Source organism: Homalodisca vitripennis, chromosome 2 (genome assembly GCF_021130785.1).
Source record: "Homalodisca vitripennis isolate AUS2020 chromosome 2, UT_GWSS_2.1, whole genome shotgun sequence".
In the NCBI taxonomy this organism is placed as follows: Eukaryota; Metazoa; Arthropoda; class Insecta; order Hemiptera; family Cicadellidae; genus Homalodisca; species Homalodisca vitripennis.
In genome coordinates this window covers 174908915-174932154 of record NC_060208.1, presented here as the reverse complement: position 1 = coordinate 174932154, position 23240 = coordinate 174908915, and the positions used below count along the sequence as shown (strand labels likewise).

At 33.9% G+C, this 23240-nt stretch overlaps 1 protein-coding gene across 2 annotated transcripts in view; it reads right to left on the bottom strand.

Moving 5' to 3' along the window:
• The window catches only part of LOC124355061 (sodium/potassium/calcium exchanger Nckx30C), a 495401-nt gene that overhangs the window by 155777 nt on the left and 316384 nt on the right, over positions 1-23240 (bottom strand). The gene's annotated exons all lie outside the window — the stretch shown is intronic.

The window sequence follows — 23240 nt, the reverse complement described above, 5'->3', positions numbered from 1 at the left end:
TACGTGTACATCATTACATGTCGAATCCATTTCTGAAGAAAAAGGAGCAGAGAATGTTTTTACAACACTGAAGAGAATTGGAGAATTGGAACTACCACTCCATAGTCATGATAAACAGTTACAATGCCTCATGTATTTTATATAGCAGTAGTTGAATTTTCCATTCGGCCTTTTTTGTTACATAATTTTTTAACATGAATGGTTGCAGCATGTCCTTCCAGTGTTTTAATGTCTCTTGCATGAATAACTTGAAATAGACTGGGTTGTGTGCGACACTCTTCAAGTATTTGTATATATTCCTCACCTGTTTGAATTATTTCCCTTTTCTTCATTTTTCAAGAGTACACTATAAAGTTCTACACACACACACACACACACACACACACACACACACACACACACACACACACACACACACACACACACACACACACACACACACACACACACACACACACACACACACACACACACACACACACACACACACACACACACACACACACACACACACACACACACACACAATCTAAAATCTTTACTAGGAAGACAGATACAACTAGAATCATCCAGATATTCTCTCAAAATGACATAAGAAAACTACTGAACTCTAGTTGAATAGCTCCTATCAGTAGCTTGTTAATGTATTATACATTTAAATGTGTTTTATGGTGGTAAATAACCTAGAGGACTTACATATTTTTCGCATAAACATTCGAATCATACGTAAACACTTTGATGAACTTTTAATATACTTAAAATCACAAAATATAAACTATCACATTATAATCCTTAGTGAAGTTTGGTGTAAGGGTGATGAAGAGACTAAATTCAATATTCCTGGCTACAACATGCATCTACAACCTAGACAACATAACCAAGCTGGTGGGGTAATAATCTATATGGACTCTGACCTGCATTATCAATATCAGCTTATTTGCTTTCCTACAGCTGAAATAATTAATGTTATTCTACCTGTCTCCATTAATAACCATCACTTTAAATTTACACTCTATGGCATTTACCGTTCTTGTAGACATACTTATGCAACTTTTGAAACAGATTTTCACAGTATATTAAATAACAAGATTGACCCAACTGTTATAACAGGTGACATAAATATATGTACTGTACATTAAGAAATTCAGGCTCTGGCAAAAAATACATTGATATGTATTCTTCTTATGGATTTAAAAACTATGTCAAGTCACCTACTAGGGTTTGTAATGGTGTTTCTTCTTCTTTGGATCACGTCTTAGTTAGAAACACAAAAAATATAAAATTTAGCTGTGATGTTATTCCTGCAAGTATAACTGACCATTGGGTATTGGATGTTAAAGTGTCAATTAATGTAAACATTACTCAAACTCATTAGTGTTGCGTACACTATTGATACGTACTGATTGGACGCCTGTTTTTGTCAATGATGATGTCAATGTAAGTTTACAGCATTTCTATGATTTTTACAATATATGTTATGATGCTTCTTTCAGTTTAAAAAAATTAACTAGTAAAAACAGAAGAAATAACCCATGGATAATTGAGGAAATGGTTAACTTAGTGAATAGGAAGAACTACTTGTATAAATTGTATATTACTAACAAAATGAATATAAATTTAAAATTCCATTATCATGAGATGTCCAAACTAGTAAACAGTAGAATAAAAAAATGTAAACTAAACTACTACTCATCGCTAATAGAAAATAATTATGGAAACACTGGATATTACTGGAAAATTGTAAAAAATATAATGAAAAAAGATACAATAAAATTTACTAATATAAAGTGTAATGGTAAAGATGTAGAGGTGGCAGGCAATGAGGTTTTTGTTGCTAACTGTTTTAATGATTATTTTGTTAAAGTAACATCAAAGCTAAAACAAGATGCATTTGGCTATGATTTATTTGAAAACAACTTTCACAATAGTTCGGCTGTATTTGAAAATTTTTTGTTACACAAAACTTAGTTCTTGAGGTTGTGAATAAAATGATAAATAAAAGAAGCTGTGGTATTGATGGCATTGATATTGTAACAGTAAAGAACAATATTGATATTTTTTTACCAATTCTGCATCACATTTTTTTAAGTCGCTCGCTCAAAATGTTTTTCCTGATACATTTAAAATAGCTTGTGTTATACCAATCTTCAAACATGGAAGCACAACCGAATTTGCATCGTATCGCCCTATATCCCTCATCAATACTCTAGCTAAAATATTTGAAACCTTAATAAAGAATCAGCTTTTGGATTACTTGGTGTCCAGGTCTATATTTTCCCCATATCAGTTTGGGTTTCTTCCAAATAAGGGGACTGACTTGGCCATACAAAACCACATTCAGTACATAGCAGAATCTGTTGACTATAATAAATTCACTGCAGCTGTCTACCTTGATTTTCAGAAGGCTTTTGACCTGGTCGAGATCGACATACTCATGAAAAGATTTGAAACATATTGTATAGCTGGAAATGCATTGGCTTGGTTAAATTCTTTTTGCAGGAAAAGAAACAAACTTGTAAAAGTGAACAAATATGTTAGCAATACATTAGAGTTGAGGCACGGAGTGGCTCAGGGCGGTGTTCTAGGACCAATAATGTGTAATTTATTCATAAATGAGCTGCTGAAAATTAAATTAAACTCAAAGATTTTTGCTTATGCAGATGACACTGCAGTGGTGTGCTCTGCATACAATAAAAGTAGGTTAAGATATCTAATTTCAAATGATCTTGAAAAGCTTTCGCAATGGTTGTCAAACAATAAACTCCTAATAAATGTTAGTAAATCAAAACAATATATAGACAATACAATATATTAGACAATACAATACAATACAATATATTACAATACAATACAATATACAATACAATACATTTACAATACAATATACAATAAATACAATAATACAATACAATACAATATTTACAATAATTTTACAATATATTTAGACTTTTCCAAGGCCTTTGACACTGTTGACCATGCCTTATTACTCAAGAAAATCTCTGCGCTTGGTTTCGATGACATTTCAGTTCGTTGGCTGTCGAGTTACCTTTCTGAGCGCAGGCTTGCAGTGAAGTTTGCTGGCTCAATATCCTCTGAGTTTATCTCACTTTCCGGTGTTCCCCAGGGCTCTATCATTGGACCTTATCTCTTCGCACTCTTTATAAACGATCTTCCTCTGAATATCAACAGTGACTGCCTATTGTTTGCGGACGATGTCAAGTTATACTCACAGATTACTCATGTTGCGGATTGTGAATCACTTCAAGATAGTCTTCATGGCGTATATGAATGGTGCTTAATAAACAAAATGTCACTAAACGCCATGAAATGTCAAGCCATATCATTTTACCGTTGCACTTCGCATATAATATACAATTACTTGTTGCAAGGAGAAACCATCGCTAGAGTAAATGAAGTGAGAGATTTGGGAATTACTCTGACACAGAATTTTAGCCCTGAGGCTCACGTTCATAATATTTGCTCGAAGGCAAACAGAATGCTTGGTTTTATCTCCCGTTTTTCTAAACATATAACAAATATGGCAGCCCTGAGGACAATATACTGTGCCCTGGTACGCCAGATTCTGGAATATGGATCGACTGTTTGGAATCCACACCAAAAGTACCTTTGTGATGATCTTGAACGAGTTCAGCGTCGTTTCATCCGTTTGGTGGGTGTCAGAAATGGATACCAATACCAACAAGTACCAATTGATGATATGTACGCCAGACTTAAACTGGAACATCTTGATACTCGCAGGACTGTAGCCGACTTAGTGGTTCTCCATAAGTTGGTGAACGGTGAGATGGTTTGCCCGGACGTCCTTCAACTCCTCAATTTCAAGACACCATCCAGCACTCGTTCCAATGACCTCTTCATCAGGCAACACTATGGCACAAACTATGCAGCAAACAGCACGGTGGCTCGCCTGCAGAGGGCCGGCAACAACCTGCCTATAACTGTCGACCTGTTTCATGATGGCGTGAGATCATTGAAGTGGAAAGTGAAAGGTGCAGTGCTGCCAACGTAAATGCCTCCACTTAATGTCTATGTTTGTTCATTTTCTCGGTTTATTGTATGTCATAGTTTGTCTATTTACCATTGTTATTTTTACTGTCTGCTGTTTTGAAACACTGTTACGAATATCCCTGTTATATTATTTTATAGTTTATTATGTTTTTTCTGTTGTTACTGTTATTAAGTTATTTCTGTTATTATGTTATTTCTATTGTTATAGTTTATTTATTGTTGCGTTCTTTCATTATGGTATTGTTATAGTTTTTAAAACATTTAAATACGTTTTTATTCTAGCATATATCATGCCTTGCATTAGAGTATTATGTAATATTTCCTTTCAGTCATTCACATGTTTTTGTTGAGGTAATTTTTTGGTTTAGGTTAAGTTGTAATTATTGATCTTGAATTATGGATCTTGAATGTAAAATGGAGTATGTCCGTTGGAAATAAATAAATAAATAAATAAATAAAATGTATACTCTTTTTTGATAGAAATATGTCTTGTGAATCTCTGCAAAAACAAAATAAGTTTTATTGTCATAAACACCAATGTATCTATGGTTGCAACTGTGATTTAATAGAAATAGTGGATAATGTAAAATACTTAGGTCTAACTATTGATAGAGATCTAAAATGTAATATGTTTATAAATACATTAAGCACTAAACTAAGAAAAATTAATTATGCTATATATCATATGAGAGGTTTTTTGAAACCCAATCTGCTAAGACAACTATATACCTCTTGGTTTGAAGGCACTTTGCAGTATCTAAAAATGTTGAAACATGCAAATTATTTAAATTTAAGTTCACCCTCTGCCAAAAGAGACTGAATAGGCTTTAAATGTACTTTGCCAACTGTATATAAAATGTATATATAATACCAATATATAAAAAAAGAACTTGTTTTCCTTTTCCACACGTGCTTTGTGTAGCACATGGAATTGTATTTTTTTTTTTAACTTTCTGGTAAATAAAGACTTTTGTGAACTGTGAACACACACACACACACACACACACACACACACACACACACACACACTCACACAGTAAGAATGTACTCTTACGTATATGTATTACGGTATATGTGTTCTATTTCAGCAGCTAATTCTGTTGACAGCCAAGCTTAAAATTTTGTAACTTTAACGCTTTTATTTTGAGCTCCAGTAGCATCAGAGAAAAGAATGATTTTTCTTGTCAATGGATTGATCTTTTTACTTTTCTATTCATACAACATAGAGCACACACTGTCACAGTTTTTCTCTCCTTCGTTCTCCAAATACCAATAAGAAGCGCTTGAATTGTCATTATGGGTATGGATGTTAAATACTCGTATGTAAAACCACATTAGTCTCTTGAAAAATTGAGAATTAACTACAAGTTTTGGAAGAGGCCTGTTCTGGGTAAAAACAAATTAAAAAACCAGTAAGGATTGATCTGTTTTATATTGATAAAAATAATTTGCTTTAATCTTCTTGTACTTTTCAGAGCTTTTTAAATCATCATCATCAGATCATATTTTGCTTTACATGGATCATTCGGATTTTCTTTCAGCAAAATTTTGCATTGAGCACAAAAATCACATACATCACTTCTTGGTTGCCTAAACTCAAACTGTGAATGCGTTCTAAAATACCCGTGGCATTTTTAATACTTCTTTTGCAAATCATCTCCAGTTTTTTCTTTGAAATATTCTTTAAAGAGCTCGTAAGATTTTTCATATTAAGATCAGGGTTATTGTAATATAATTTTTTTTTGTTTTATTTAAAGAGAAGTGGCTTTGGGATGATGGAATGGAGGCCCAATGTTCTTTAATCATTTTCCAAACCATGTTCTTAATTTTACGTGGTATATTGCCATGTTTGCCTCTCATATCCTTTACAATTTGTCCTTCATTTAAATTTTGCTGGATAATACGTACTCTCTAAGCAGAAATTTGCAACAAATTTTGGAAGAAGTTCCTACACACATCAAAAGAACTACACCCAACGGTTATTTTATATTTCCAGCTAGATATTCTTCCCTTACAGATACTATTTACTAATATTCTCTCAGGTGTGGAAGGTACTAACAATTGAACCACAATTTAGCTCTTGAGCATATTTATTACCAATATCCCAGAGTGAGTTAAAAAAAACTTGCTCTGATATTGCATTCTGGTGATCTTTTTTTTCTCTTGTGTAACGAGAATACCGAAGAATCGGCTATAAGGGAAGTCTTTGTCTTGGAAAAGATGCCCCTCTCCCTCACTCACCGATCAGGCATCCGACAGACCGCGCGCGCATGTCCCATCGCCCATTTGTAAGCAGGCCGCAGGGTACCCAGAACTTACCCTATCAAACTTTACTATATGCTTTTTAATGTTAAAATAAGTCCGTCTGACTGTCTATATTTTAGAAAAGAATTAATATTTGGATTTAAAAAGTTATACAATATAAACTTCGCTAAAATTTATTACCCTTTATTGGCTTTCGTAGGGATAAAATTAGTCGTAAGTAGCTAAAATTTCGTCTACTGTTTTCAGTTATTACAGTTGAGAATTTTTTATGCCACCATTTAAAAACCAGAAATCATATTTTTCTGAAACAGGTCCTAGAATAACGATCATTAGCTCAAACATTACAAAGTTTGTATTTTACACTTTTAATCAATCCAAAGATACAAATATTTTTATACATTACACATACGGATAGTACTAAGCAAAATACTTTATAAATCATTTCACTTACTTTGACCTGACCAATCATATGGTGAATTCTTGTTTAAAGTTAGTTTTATGTATGTAAGGATTGTGAAAGGAACATTATTATTTCGGAGATTTACAACTGTGTTACTGAATTTTTATATCACCGAATGGTGACCAATATCCAGACAAATCCTTTTCCCTTCACTTATGGTAAAGTTTAACAGAACAAGTTAAATTTATGGACACTCTGTTTAGGAAAAGAATGAAATCAATTGACTCATGTCAGAAACCTCAAGCTGTACGTAATCAAAATTTGTATGAACTAATCATAATTTATGTTCATCTGAAACTAACTGTTGCTTTATTTATTGAATATTTTATTGAATATTTTAATAACTACTGTAAGTTCACGATTGGATATACATTATTGCTATAATAGCTCAAGCGTCCTTTGACATAGAACAATCTTAAACGCTTTAATCATATAAATGTACATTTACTTATATTTATTTTCATTAAAGACCTCCTTATAGACAGTAAACAGAATAACCAATTCAAATTCTGTTTTACAATTAAAAATAAACTAACTGTTCGACAAATCAAAACTATTTTCCTCCAAACAAATTAGAAGTAAAAGAAAAAAGAGAATAATAAGACTAGCTACCTTAACAAATCAGGTTAGTTCTTGCATATAATACATAGTGAAGACATTTATTGATATGTAATGGAAATCTATCGACTTAAATTAAAGAATCCAAGGCGAAACACGTACCTCGGTACTCGGTTACAAACTGGCATCACGTGACCAACTTACTTGTATACATCAAACGGTAAATGGTACTGATATATTGTTTAGAGCTACAATAAAGGACCTAGGAAAGTGTTGAAAAATGTACTATCTTTAATTCCATATTTAAGCATGTTATCAACTATCAATACCATTGAAACTCATTAGTAAACTAAATGAAATGTGCTATTGCTCTCTGAGTAACACCGAAGAAATTGAAATGTGTGCCGATTTTAGTGTGTTTTTTAAATGTTTCCAAAACTAAGTACAATTTTATGCCATGGTTAGTTCGACGATTACACCCTCACCACTAGTTGAATGTAAATCTCCTTCAGCCACGTCTTCAAAGTGGGGAAGTCTGAATGACGTTCAATAATGTGCATATTTATTATGTTCATTAATTTATTACTATGGTGTTTTAAACCCACTGGAGGGGTAATAAATTAATATTGCATGAGAAGAGATTATTAGAACAGTCATTATGAGAACAGAGGTTAATAGAGTGTTTACAAATTGCATTTAAACCATAAACTGGTGTTGTATGAGCGCGACACGATATTTTAATAATCGACTGTTGCATGAATAGTACATTTAATGCCTATGTGTGTCAATAGATCGATAAGCAAGCTGGTGTCACCGTTACCACTGGGGGAAACAGGCCGTGACAACTCGCCACTTGTTACAATAACACAGCTCGTTTTTAACTCTTTAAATGAAAGTAAACGTTATTACGATGGCGGTTAGTTACAATAATTAGCGCTATTTATTGAAACATACACCTACAATTAAAAAAGTAAATATGAAAGTAAATATATATGAACTGAAAATAAATAAATAAAAGTGTTCTGCTATAAGATAAACTAATCATTTCTTTCAAAACAATCAAATTTCATTTCCCTAAATAATATTTTCTGGTTTCTACTTAAACTCACTGGATATAATTTGAAAGTAAAATAACAGAAAAATGAACACGCCCAGGATTTTTTTAAAAATTTTAACCATTTATAGGATAGATACAAACCGTGTTCGGCCATTGCGGAACAAAGTTCTAAAGGCAAACATACAAAAATGTGACATAAGAAAAGTACTCTTATAAATTACTTTTTATTATTCAAGAAACCTTAGAAATAACCAAGAAAGAAAATTAATTTAAAAAACCTGGCAGCCTGTGATACAAGGCCGTATTGATAAATTGTTGTTCATACTGGTCGTTGGTTGGTTAAGGTAGGGCCAATAACAGTAAAGTACTGCCCCTTCAAGTCCACTGTATAGGAGGATATGTTGTAATGGCAGTTTCATTTGAACATCTGTTGTCATAAATGTTTTAAAAGTGTACTTTTGTTAGCAATATTTCGTCAGTGTGAACTGGAAAACGTAGATAATAGTCAGAAATAATCGGTTTTTATACAAGAAACTCAATTTTACCGTAGCGGAATAATTTAGGCTTAGTATGCGATTCTCACAAAGCAGGCACACTTGAACAATATTTCAATAATTCCGGGTTTATTAAAATTGGATTTGAATTATTAATAAAACTTGGTTGCCCTTAGAGTGTTTTATATACATGGTGTCCCAGATCTCTCTTTCAATATTTTGAGGTATTATTCCTAGACCAAAGAAAAACCAAAATTTCATATAAAAACTTTCGAAAACTCCATAATTTCCCGACTAACTTCAATTTTTTCACTTATGTTTTTAAATTTTAAAACGGCTTGTTGTACTGAATCAAAATATGGTATATAGCTTTATGAAAAATTAAAAATTTTTTAGCACCGTTTGTGAGCCACAACAATCAGCTGTTTTAATTTCAGGTGCTCTAATCAGCTGGTTATAACATTACTTTGTTGTAATGTTGTGATAATATTCTTACCTAGTGCTTGTTTTAGGTTTCTTTTGATTGGAACATAAATCAATACAAATATTCATTATAGTTATGGGACAAACCTGTATATATATATAAATGCTATATGAGTATTCCAGACTAATTGCATTCATGATAACGGAGCTAAATGAGCGGAAATAAATATTATTATTATTTCGAGGAGATGGGGAAACGCAAAGCACTCGCCACGGTTTTATTGTCGGGCGAATAAAGGGCGGCGATGCAAGGAATGCTCTGGGCCTTGGAGAGACGAGGCTGGCAGTTATTCCGCGTTCCGCCAAGCCCAATATAATGCAGCTTAAACATTTCCCATCTCGTTTCATAAGATAACTCAATTCAGTTACGATTCCAGGGTTTCTAACCATTTGGTAACAGGACATTATACCTACTCTCCTGGGTTTCTTTTCTAGTTCAGAATAAGCGGATATATTGCTGACTTCGTTTCAGACGAAGGAAACACGCAAAACCCCCACCAAGAACATGCTAATCTTTTGTTATTATACAGGAATGTTATTTTAAATGGTTTAATGTTTTCTATAACAGTTAGTCAAAACACATAGTGTGAGCTATAGAAAAAATCAGATGAATGTTTCTCTGCATTATAGATGTCATCTGGAAGTTATTAATAGATATGACATGATATATGACTCACAACAATTGTATAGTTATAGTACTGAGTAAGAACATGTATTTTACCGCTGTTTTAAAGTTTCTGAATAGAATGAAAAAACATTTTTACCAGAGAAAAGCATTATCTAAGTCGTATTCAGTACTAAAGAAAACTGTATGAATTGTCTTTTTATACATGATAAGTATTGTAGAAAAGTAATAAAATGTCTAGATTAGGGTATAAGCTAAATAATAAATTAACCTCATTATCACGAAAAACATGCGTACAATTGCAAATCAATACTACTCGTATATAACCCAAATGGAATTTAACGTAATTTAATTTAATTTTCAAGTGTCTAGCTATTAGCAAGGTAAGAACATGAGTTGAGTAAGAAGCCTTCGCTTAGATTGCAAGAAATATTTCTATACCGTATTTCAATAGGCTACATCTATTACTGTCACATGTTAAAATGATATACGTCGTTCTCATGTTTGTTTGCACATTTTTTATTCTCCGATTTACTCATTACCGTCATCGTTACGCTGTAGGCCAATGTAAAATATTCGCTAACGCCAAATCCATGGAGTAAGATAAGCCACACAGAACTCGATATTGCTTATATAGGAATAAAAAGCTTCATCCAAAATTTCAAGCCTAGTCGTTAATCTGTTCTTGGGATATTGTGTAGAGACACACAGAAATTGAATTTTTCCATCCCCTGGAGTGATAGGTTTCGCGAATGCCTGAAATTTGAGATACTTTCTGAGTTGGATTACGCATTGGATTAATTAAATTTCTGAAATTTCACAATGCCTAACGGTACGTATGAAAGCCCTAGGCGGATTTTTAGCGCATAGTTAGACTAGTAGCTGATATAAACATATTGTCAGGGATTCACTGAACTCTAACAGACTGACTCGATGATGCTAAGGGGTACAGGATCAAGTGTGGGAAGCGACACCTGACTGATACTGTGAGTGGGTGGTGGTTGAAGGGTGCGGTGAGGGATGGGGTGGAGGGAGGTTTAATTGTTACAACCCTCTCCAAACACACAGCCCCAGTTAGTGTCAGAACCTGTCAGCACGCGCGAACAGTCTCGTGTGACCTTAGTTGATAGAGGAATCGAGCCCCACCATGGACTCATTTAACGGCTGATTAACAAATATATTCCTGTTTTATCTTCATTATGCACCGTTAAATAAGTTTTGAATATGATAAATCAATACCGTGGATCCACAATCTTGTTGTACTGTCCTTCCGAAATTTGAACAAGTATAGATAGTATATTCGATTTTCTTGTGAGTTTTTACAACATAATTGTGTTTTGTAAGTGGAGAAACATCTTTAAAAAAAATGCAAAACAGATTATTCTTTTCTTAAAATGATATAGGTGCCAGTGAAAATTCAAACGTCTCTTCTTGCGGGTAATAATATTTTTATTGCATATGATGAAATTGCACCACAATGGTCAGTACTTTTTTGCGTTAAGTAAAAAACTCAGTCGATTTGTTATTTTAAAACGTACATGCTGACACCTTTATTATTCATACGCAGTCCCACCTTTTATTGATTTCTGCATTAAATTGTAAGAATATTCCTAATATTCATCATAAATTGAAACCCTGAGACATCAAGCGATATTGCAGTCAAGCTTAGACTGATTGGAATTGGTAATTTGTTTGTTGCTGTTAGGGAGCTTGTCCATCAACTACTGACAGCAGTAGTTCTAATGCTTTATTATGTACTTCGCCTTTCTGTCTCTGTTGCCGTATATCTGAACAGCTCAATATTTCATTACACAACCTTAGGAGTTGGCAGTGATATGTCACCTCCAAAATTTAAAGATCTTTAAAACTATGGCAAGAGTCGATATTTAAATCCATTATAATTCTGTTTCTTCCTAGAACTTTTAGACTACTTGGTCTTCACCATACACCAAAATGTATTAGCTATCACTTACGTTAAGATTTTTAGGAACAAAGGTGTTGCTAGATCACACAAAGTAAATGTCTCATAAGACGTTTGAGCTATTAATTTCTCTAAAGACAGTCACTATCCCTTTCAATTACTTTTTAGAATAATCAGTTTCTTCGATGAGGATATTTTCTGGGGAAAATAAGGGAGTTTTATTATTTTGCTGCTGAGGATAACAATTTATAAAACTGAACTTTCATTTATTGGTTTAAAAACGGTTAAAAAATACTATATATACTTTTTTAAATTTAGCTGTATGCAGCTTTATACAGTGCTCTTTTACGTCGTACGGGATGTGCTCTTCTCACAGCTTTGAAGCCTAATATATATGGTTGCACTTTATTGACGTACAACTTGTTCTCTTGTCTACTTCTACGACTTTCGCGAGTTCATCGCAATATATCTATTTGTACTTGCTTAAACATCTCAAAGCATTATGTTTTTGTAACATATAACGATGGAAATGTTCGAAATTATGTTATTTTTTAAATTCTGAATACACGTCATACACTTTTAGCTTATTTTGCCTTATCTCGAAAATCTTGATAAACGAAAGTAAACTAAATTAAATATAACAATGAAAAGGTGTATTGAGGATCACTTGAAACTGAAATCACTGTTTGATAATTGTATATTACAGATATGCAAGTCTAACAAGAGTTTCTAGATTTATTTAATCATATAAAAAATAAAACTAGTAGAAATGCATTTAATTTTTTATTATTACCAAGTCTATAAATCATTACTGTTTTATTACTATTGGCTGGTTTATTACTTCTATAGTTTATTACAAGTTATTGGAAACTCATTACAGTTACTAATAGCTATTGCATATGTTGAAGTGAATTGATTTGGTCCGTCACAAACCAAACAAATTTTAAGTTTTAGCTCATAAATTGGAATCGAATATGATATAATAAACATGGTACAAAGTCATAGAGCAAGAACTGCAGTTATCTTCGTGCACTGCTGATACATTTTGCAGACTCTATAAACAGCTAGCCTCTTACTAAGCTCTATTTTTTATTTGCCACAGCCAGTGAGGCGAATATTGTTTGTCTTTTTAGCCTGGGGTCAACAGTCGAATTCCAAATTACATATATATATATCGTATATATATATATATATATATATATATATATATATATATATATATATATATATATTATTATTATTACTGATGCGCGTCCTCTCTCAATTCAATGAAATCGGTTTATCCTCCTAAATTCAATAACACACCAAGTTTTTTCATAGCACAATTAATTGTTTTAATCTTTGACGAATTGAGAATCATTTGCGATCTTCACAACCAAACAGTACATGTATAATTTAATTTTACTCAATTTATAGACCTAGTGTCGCAAAACGTCAGGTTAATTGAAGTTTAGCATTTATTAAATGCAGTCTGTTCTTTGAATCAAGACTTTAGTGCTAGGGGCTAAAAGAGCCATTTTGGAATTTTTATTGAAATACAGTTGAGTATTTAAACTACTTAAGTTTGAACATTTTGATTCCTCCGAAACAGGACATCACCATTTCTCATCCATCTAGACCAAATACGCCATACGCCTGCTGTGAAGTCATCGGACAAAATGATCATGAACAAGATGTTACTTTCCTCTGCACCAGGATCAAAATGTTACCACAAGACTAGACACGGCAACAGCATGGTGCGATGTCGGAAATTAGAATTGACTATTAATCTATACTACCAAATTTTCAACCCAACAGAAGGCGTTGCCTCACATTCCCTGCAAAGCATCTCTAAGCATTGCCAAGAACAATAAAGGTAAATTAAATAAATATCTATCACTAAAACTAGTCAGTTTTTGGAGCTCCATAACATTCACTTTCACGGACAAAAACATTAGCTACCGAATTAGCTATACTAGAAATAATACTACAATCGCTAATCAGGAAAACATAAAATCTCTACATTACATACATTTATATGTAAGCCTGAATTAAAATCTCATGACCACCAATAGTAGTAACAGCGATGAAAGATCTCAAATAATTTCGATCATCATTATTATACCCTTAACACTACGAGCCCCTTCCCCATCCTTCTGCATCAGACAAACAGTTTTTGGGAATAAATATATACATATATATATATATATATTACGGGATATTTAAAAATCTCTTTTTAACTAAGAACACCAGGACTATTGCGTTTTTCATCGAGTCATCTAATGAATAAAACTTAAAAGCTGTAAAACGTATATGAAATACTGATGACTATGACGAGTTCAAAAATAACTTCAACAGTATAAACTGCGTTGTCCTTATTGGGAGAAATTTATATTATCCCAGTTTCTAATGGTATTGGTATTAATTAATGTAATCATTTTTTAAACATTGTGTTCCATATTTGACGGAAAAGGCACCAACTTAAATGGTTTATACTGCTCAATATTGTTGTATTTGTTGTTACCTTATAATCACAAACAGCAAAATTATTATTCCTTTTTATTGCGGTTGTTATTTGTTATATATTATTTATTAAACTGTTATTTGTATTATTGTTAGAATTTTATTTTATCTGTTTATTTTTTTTATACACATGAACGACTTTGTTTGACTTTATTGCTATTAGAATGTATAGATGTATATTTTTGTTATTTTTATGAACACTTATGTACTTATTTATTAGCTTGTGAATGTATGTGTACGTGCGTAGGCTTATTATTATTGATTTACTCTCTGAAACATATCTGGTATGAGGTGGTCTGTTGACATACAGTTGTTTAGTTTCAAACTGTTAAAATTATACACTAAATAACCATTTAATAATAACAGTAATTTCCAGATTTAAGTAAGTTATATATTACTTTAAGGAGAGATGGTACTCCCCCATGTAATTTTTGCATTTTCAAGTGCACTTCCTCAAAAACAGAGGTAGGCTTTTGAAATGTTTACATCCATTTGTACCACTTGTATATGCTATACTAAAGTAATGAGCAGGGTTAATACTTTTTTCGAGTATTAGTATTAGTACTTTAGTAAGAAATTAACTTTTCTAACTACCTAGTTTTTGGTAATTCAATTTTTTTTTATTTTCATTGTTTGAAATCATAACCAATTAAAAACTAGTACAGCTTATTTTATTTCGATAAATGTGATAGACATCTGGTAGAAATTGTATCCCTTTAATTTGTGATAATAGTGTATGAAAGTGAACAAAAATGTATTTTTCAGGAAACACGAATAAAATGAAATACAGTATGTTTTTAGGTGAATCTACTGCTTAAACATGCCAGGTCTTCGGGCATTGTCTTTATAGCAAGTCCTTATCTTTTTTTATAGTCTGATGTTTTTCATTTCTTCTTTTCCACTTCTTGAACACTTTTTTCAGGTTCGCGCACTCTTTTACTGATCATCTGGTGGCGTAGGCTACACCGTTCACGGTTTTAGTCCTAAAACTGTTAATAAATTAAGTTTTACAACTTCACCTATATTAAAACAAGAACATCATAAACACCAATTTTCAGTGTTGTAATTCCAGCATAAATTATTTTAGGAATTCACTTCCAAATAACCACGTTGAAGAACTCGTTCGGGTTTTGGGTTCGTCCCAAAGTACGCCTACTCTTAAGAGTGCTAATTGTCGAATCTTGAAAAATGTGTTTCATGTCTTTGAGCACGACTTCAGGAAGAAAATGTTAGTGGATGTACTTTTTCTTGGTTATTTTTGTTCTGTTGAAACCACACCATGACATTATTATACTATATACGTACTATACCAAAAACTCCTATTTTCCTGCATAAATCTCTACAATGTTTTAATGATTTAAATTATCAAAAAAAATATGGGAATGGTGTCAAAATGTTCAGAAGAAATCAAAAGACTAAAATAACAACAAAATACAGAAAATGTAAAAAAATATTTTAGTACCGTTTCCCCATAATTGTTGGTTGTTTTGTTCGTAACTTTTTATAACTGGTGGTATGTAATTTAGTTTAGTCTTGTAATAAAAGCTTATTCAAATATTTTTATAAATCAGGGAAAAAATGTATTGTTATTATAACGTACTACTGGCAACCAAATTATATTTAAAAGTTGAAATTATAAGTGAAAGATTTGTCATTTTACTGAATATTGTGCTCACTGCACTTGAAAATATCAAATGTATGTAATATGTTGCAGGAATAAAGATGTTTGAACTGTGAAATTCTTTAAGATAAGAGTGAAATTCTTTAACACAAGAGTGTAAATCAATAACAAATGGAACAGTCGAGCTAAGCAGGTCAAGATTGCTGCTGCAGACTTTATGACATTATTACAGTCAGTAGTTACAACGAGTGTAAGTTCACGCGTCGTTACCGACGTTTCCCCTCATTTTATAAATTAATTTTAGACGATTTTTAAAGTTTAATTACACTTGAAGAAGACTTTTCTTTTCTCATGACAAATTCATAAATTGTCTATAAAATTACAGTTCAACGAAACCAAAATTAATTAAATTGAATAAAATATTAAATTCAATAAAATAATCAACAATGTTTATTCCTTAGTAAAATTATAAACTTAATGTCGTTTATAAGAGTAATGCCGCAATTTAAGTGAGGGCTGTATTTAAGTTTAATCTTAAAACCTAAGATTAGTTTTAAAATATTATGCAATTAATAATTATAATTATAGTTAAAACTAAACAAATTTTTTAGTTTTTCAATTCATATTTATCTTTGAATCAAATAAGTTTACTTATTTATAAATAAGAACGCCGACACAAGTAAAAGAAGAATTTTGTTATAAAAAAGTAAATAAATATAGTTATTCTAAGTTCATTAAGTATTTTATTGTTACAAAAGAGGAATTATTAAGAATTGTTTTACAATAAAGTCCAATCAATAAAAGTGACGTTTAATCAATAATCAAGTTCTTTGTTACGTAGATAAAAAATTACAAATATATGTTCCTCTCGGAATCTATTAAATTCAAATGAATCAACTACTGTAATCATTAAATGTGTTTAACAATGTTTTGAAACTCAAGTGGCACTTATTTCTCCAACAGGAGGAGTAATATTCACAATCGGTAACTTATCCGAGAAAACCTAATAGTTAATCAAACAATGGAGCAGTTACTTCACTATCGATTTCGATAAGTTGTCCCATCACTAACAATACCACTGTTGATGTATACGACAGTAATCATAACATAAAGGAACAGCTGGATAATGATGTCATACATGTGACTCTTAGGATCGATAGCAAACTGGGACACTCGGCCGGGCGAGGCTGGGTCAGGGCTGCTTGCACAGACCCCGTACAATCGTTACACGCTTAGAATTCTAGTATCACTGCCCAGCCAAAACCGACATCAGTTTAACATTAAGGAGCAGCTGGATAATGATGTCATACACGTGACTCTAGGATCGATATCAAACTGGGACACTCGGCCGGGTGAGGCTGGGTCAGGGCTGCTTGCACAGACCCCGTACAATCGTTACACGCTTAGAATTCTAGTATCACTGCCCAGCCAAAACCGACATCAGTTTAACATTAAGGAGCAGCTGGATAATGATGTCATACACGTGACTCTAGGATCGATATCAAACTGGGACACTCGGCCGGGCGAGGCTGGGTCAGGGCTGCCTGCACATACCCCGTACAATCGTTACACGCTTAGAATTCTAGTATCACTGCCCAGCCAAAACCGACATCAGTTTAACATTAAGGAGCAGCTGGATAATGATGTCATACACGTGACTCTAGGATCGATATCAAACTGGGACACTCGGCCGGGCGAGGCTGGGTCAGGGCTGCCTGCACATACCCCGTACAATCGTTACACGCTTAGAATTCTAGTATCACTGCCCAGCCAAAACCGACATCAGTTTAACATTAAGGAGCAGCTGGATAATGATGTCATACACGTGACTCTAGGATCGATATCAAACTGGGATACTCGGCCGGGTGAGGCTGGGTCAGGGCTGCCTGCACATACCCCGTACAATCGTTACACGCTTAGAATTCTAGTATCACTGCCCAGCCAAAACCGACATCAGTTTAACATTAAGGAGCAGCTGGATAATGATGTCATACACGTGACTCTAGGATCGATATCAAACTGGGACACTCGGCCGGGCGAGGCTGGGTCAGGGCTGCTTGCACAGACCCCGTACAATCGTTACACGCTTAGAATTCTAGTATCACTGCCCAGCCAAAACCGACATCAGTTTAACATTAAGGAGCAGCTGGATAATGATGTCATACACGTGACTCTAGGATCGATATCAAACTGGGACACTCGGCCGGGCGAGGCTGGGTCAGGGCTGCCTGCACATACCCCGTACAATCGTTACACGCTTAGAATTCTAGTATCACTGCCCAGCCAAAACCGACATCAGTTTAACATTAAGGAGCAGCTGGATAATGATGTCATACACGTGACTCTAGGATCGATATCAAACTGGGACACTCGGCCGGGCGAGGCTGGGTCAGGGCTGCCTGCACATACCCCGTACAATCGTTACACGCTTAGAATTCTAGTATCACTGCCCAGCCAAAAACCGACATCAGTTTAACATTAAGGAGCAGCTGGATAATGATGTCATACACGTGACTCTAGGATCGATATCAAACTGGGATACTCGGCCGGGTGAGGCTGGGTCAGGGCTGCCTGCACATACCCCGTACAATCGTTACACGCTTAGAATTCTAGTATCACTGCCCAGCCAAAACCGACATCAGTTTAACATTAAGGAGCAGCTGGATAATGATGTCATACACGTGACTCTAGGATCGATATCAAACTGGGACACTCGGCCGGGCGAGGCTGGGTCAGGGCTGCTTGCACAGACCCCGTACAATCGTTACACGCTTAGAATTCTAGTATCACTGCCCAGCCAAAACCGACATCAGTTTAACATTAAGGAGCAGCTGGATAATGATGTCATACACGTGACTCTAGGATCGATATCAAACTGGGACACTCGGCCGGGTGAGGCTGGGTCAGGGCTGCTTGCACAGACCCCGTACAATCGTTACACGCTTAGAATTCTAGTATCACTGCCCAGCCAAAACCGACATCAGTTTAACATTAAGGAGCAGCTGGATAATGATGTCATACACGTGACTCTAGGATCGATATCAAACTGGGACACTCGGCCGGGCGAGGCTGGGTCAGGGCTGCCTGCACATACCCCGTACAATCGTTACACGCTTAGAATTCTAGTATCACTGCCCAGCCAAAATCGACATAACTGTAACACATGATATACTGTCGTATTAAATCGGTAAACTTGTCTAGCAAGGCCAGGGTATGGCTTCACGATTGTTACCTTCTTATACATGTAGTTAACTTACTTTAAAATTAGTTAATAAATAGGAATAACGCCTAAAACTTTTATTCTAGGGTTGGATAAATGTAATATCTGTCAGTCTGTTCAAACAATATCTGAGGTTGACCTTTGGAATTGTATTTCGTTAGGTAATTTATTCTCGTCCCCTTATTACATTAGATAAGATTAACGAACACACACACAAACACACACACACACACACACACACACACACACACACACACACACACATATATAAAAGTTTATGAATAAATGGATAGATACTTTGCTGATTTTATTGAAACCGTTCGTCCAGGGAGAATTTCGCCGCAATTGTTTAGAATTTCAATGAGTTAGAATGTTTTAATTTGTGCGTTTTGTATGTTCAGGTCTTTAACATTAGATTGAGTCTGATTTCCGAGATATCGGAAGATTCCAAGTTATTCCTCCTGCAGAAGAAGTCAATAGCTGCAGGGATTACGAAGTCTACGCTTCGTTCCAAGTTGTAGTACAAGGAGATGGTACCGATGCACGTGTCGGGGTTACAAATGAAAGGACTACGTCGTTACTACTCTACAAATAGATCCGTATCTGCAGAACCATGACGTCACTGTGGTTCAGACGCTGCCTATCTACGCCACATGTAAGGCTGATAACAAGCATATTTGATGTAATTAGTACATGCACATGCAGGCGAATATTGTTCAAACAGATTACTTAAGTATTAGAGGGAACAGTGCTGCATAAAATGTGTTAATTATTTTGATGTTTAAAAATATATAACATCAACATTAACGACTGCTACGCCATGAACCTGCTTAAAATGTTCTAGTTCGTACGTTTCGTATTTATTAGGGTTAGTTTTTACATTAATAAAAAACGATTTAACCATAACCCTTTAAGATAACTTTGTTGAAGACAGGGAAAATAGGACAAACTTCAGATAATTTCTCTAAGGCAAATCGGAATTTAAAATAATGTAGATAAAATAATGTATGTAGATTTTTAAATGACAAAACGACTGAAGGAAATTAAATATATTGTTCACAATAGTATAAAAGATTATATTTCATAAAAATACATAATTTAGTTATCATGGACAATTGAACAATTTTCATTCTTTAGAATTATACACACACGTACTGTAAAAAATCTAACTCCTATTTCTGACTTTTTTCTTATGCCCACTTATCAAAATGTCTCAAAATTTCAAGGTTAAAGGGCTATAATTCCTCGCAGGGTGAAAAGGATTTTTCAGTAACAAATTTCCTGTCCTTAGGAGAGGTAACATAGGACTGTAAGTAAAACATAATAAAAAAGACCAATCCAACCAATATTTAAATTCGAATTCAATTTAATACTTTTTCAACACGTACTTTTTCATATTTTTGTAATGCATATGGAAAAGAATTAAAGTATTGTGGGTAACGGTGAGCAGAATAATCTATATACACTTCAGAAATGTTAAGTATACTTAACGATTAAATATATATCTAACGATTATAAATTTAACAAGGATTGGATAGTTAATTTTTGTTTGACGAATCAGTTTAAATTAAACAATCTCGTAAAAACTCTTAAATTAACACACACACAAAATTGTTTGTTTGATAATAACTTTTAACCCGTTATTTTCAGTGCAACACTTTAGAACTGAAGTAGTAAAATGTGTCTCTTACTTACTAAACTGGAATACAAAACTAAATGAAGATATTTACTAGGTAAATGTACTAAAGTTTTACCTTTCGGTTTTGTTCGCCGTTTTTCGTGACAACTGATGATAAACAAAGGTGAACCGACCGAAATTGAGAAGGGTATGGCTGACATTCTCCTATTATGGAACCAATCCCCAATTTCCCAATTCCTGATAAAAATCTTCCTTTTTCTCCTTTAGGTTATGTTGCACCTTTGCAACCATCAACTCATCCTATTGGGTGAGCATTAGCGTAACCTTTCACTCAAGGGGCTGCAAAACTTTCATTTCTTTTTGTCTGTCTGCATGTCTATCTGTCTTCATGATATCTCGAAAACAAAATGACCTATAAACTTCAAATTTTGTATAAAGTTTCATTTCTACATAGGCAACACTGAGTTCGACAATAGTGCATGTCACTCCATGAGATGTGGGTGAGCGAATAGCGAATATCTTTACATTGTTATTACTGGTAACCATGATGGTAAGAGAAAAACAAATGCGTAAAAAACCGAGTACAATTATATGAGACTTTAAAATGTAACATTTCTATTCATAAATAAAAGTTAAAAATAATAAAGTGAAAGTCAATGTTGAATTTCGGTGACAAGATATGATTTCAGTGCTTTATTGCGTTGTAGTACACTTCCAAGCTCACCGGAACTTTTATTTTTTTTAAATAAGATGTGAATATATAATGTGACAAGATATCTGGAGAAAGGTTTTATCTCTAGACTTGAAGTTTTGCACGATTACAATTATATAATTAATTTATAGATAGACAAGAATAAGTTCTCTGGTGGTGCATGTCCTTGGAATTTGGCTGAACAACGAAGGCTGTTATTTATGCGACATTATAAGTAGTTGGAGTAGCGTACTTATACCATGTATATTAATGGTACCCATTACGTTTTAATGAACTTAACCCAAGGAACAGCGAGAACATTAAATTACAAATGCAGCAAAGACAAGAAGTACACTGGTGCCCGCAATATTAACCCTTTCAAAATACAGTCCACTCTCCCTACAGACAGATAGCCTTGAGTAGGTGTCAGGTCACGAGGCGGTTCGATCAATCATCATGATTGGACCTTGTTTTTACTCCAAACTGTGAAGTGTAATCTGCATATTGATCAGCTGTCCTCGCCGCCTCCCCCTCTCCCCCAACCGACCCCCGCAGATCTCTGTTTTACAACCTTAATCTCCTATAAGCCCCGTGTGAATCCGTCCTTTCAATAAATTTAGTTTTATACACTGTTATAAAATTAACGATAATTTCCAGTTTCCACCACGGTTTTGCTCTAAAACGACTTTTCGAGAAGCAAAAACGTAATTTAATGCGCAGTACAATATTCAGATAGAAGTTTATGTAGTTCTAGTAAAATGTTACACTGAGTACATGAAAAACTTGAATTACTTTTTTGTTGTGAAATTGGATATCTTTCAACACTGCATTACGCGAATGAATTTGAAAGGATGGCAGGCGTATGGACATCGTTATATTGTGTTACAAAAATATAAAATTAAGTTAAGAAAACTAATACTGCCGTTGTATTCGGATGTCAAAATACTCCTTCAATTTAAATCCTCTAAGTTAATAATAAATTCGGGTTAAATCAAAGAATTTACATAATTTATCAAATAAAATTCACATAAGTAATTACCGATATGTTGGAGGCAAAGTACGAACTTTGGTGGTATTCATTATATATACTGACGCAAAAAAGTGAGTAAAATATATCTTCTCCCTATTTCTAAAGAACCTGCATTACAACGCTATAAAATGGTGACTTTAAAGAGTACTGAAAATAAGAGTTTGCTCCGTACTCATTGGCTTTGATATGTGAAGAGGGGGTGTAAAAAGACTAAGAATGAGCTTTTACTCTGCCTTCATTCCGCTTGAAACTAACCTCGAAGTAGCCAATTTGTTTGCTTGGAAACTACGCATTATAAGGTTATCTAACACCGGAATAATTCAGTCAGGCAATAATAGCTGCTCACATATTGAACGTTTTAAACCACTATGGGGTTGTGGCAGTTGAGCTTGATAGCCTCTCAGAGGAGTGTGATTTCCAATTTTAGACTGAGGATTAGCAGAACCTATACTCCTAGGATTCAACAAATTTCTGTCACTCTTCCCGCACGATCTCACGTGAATAAAATGATGTATAGAATTTAAATGAATGAAACTTCATCTCCATTTACGAAGAATTCAGTTCCATGATGGGGCATGTAACTCCAAAGGGATTTGGCTGAACGTTAACGAAACTTTTTACATTGGTTTTACGAGTAACCATGAT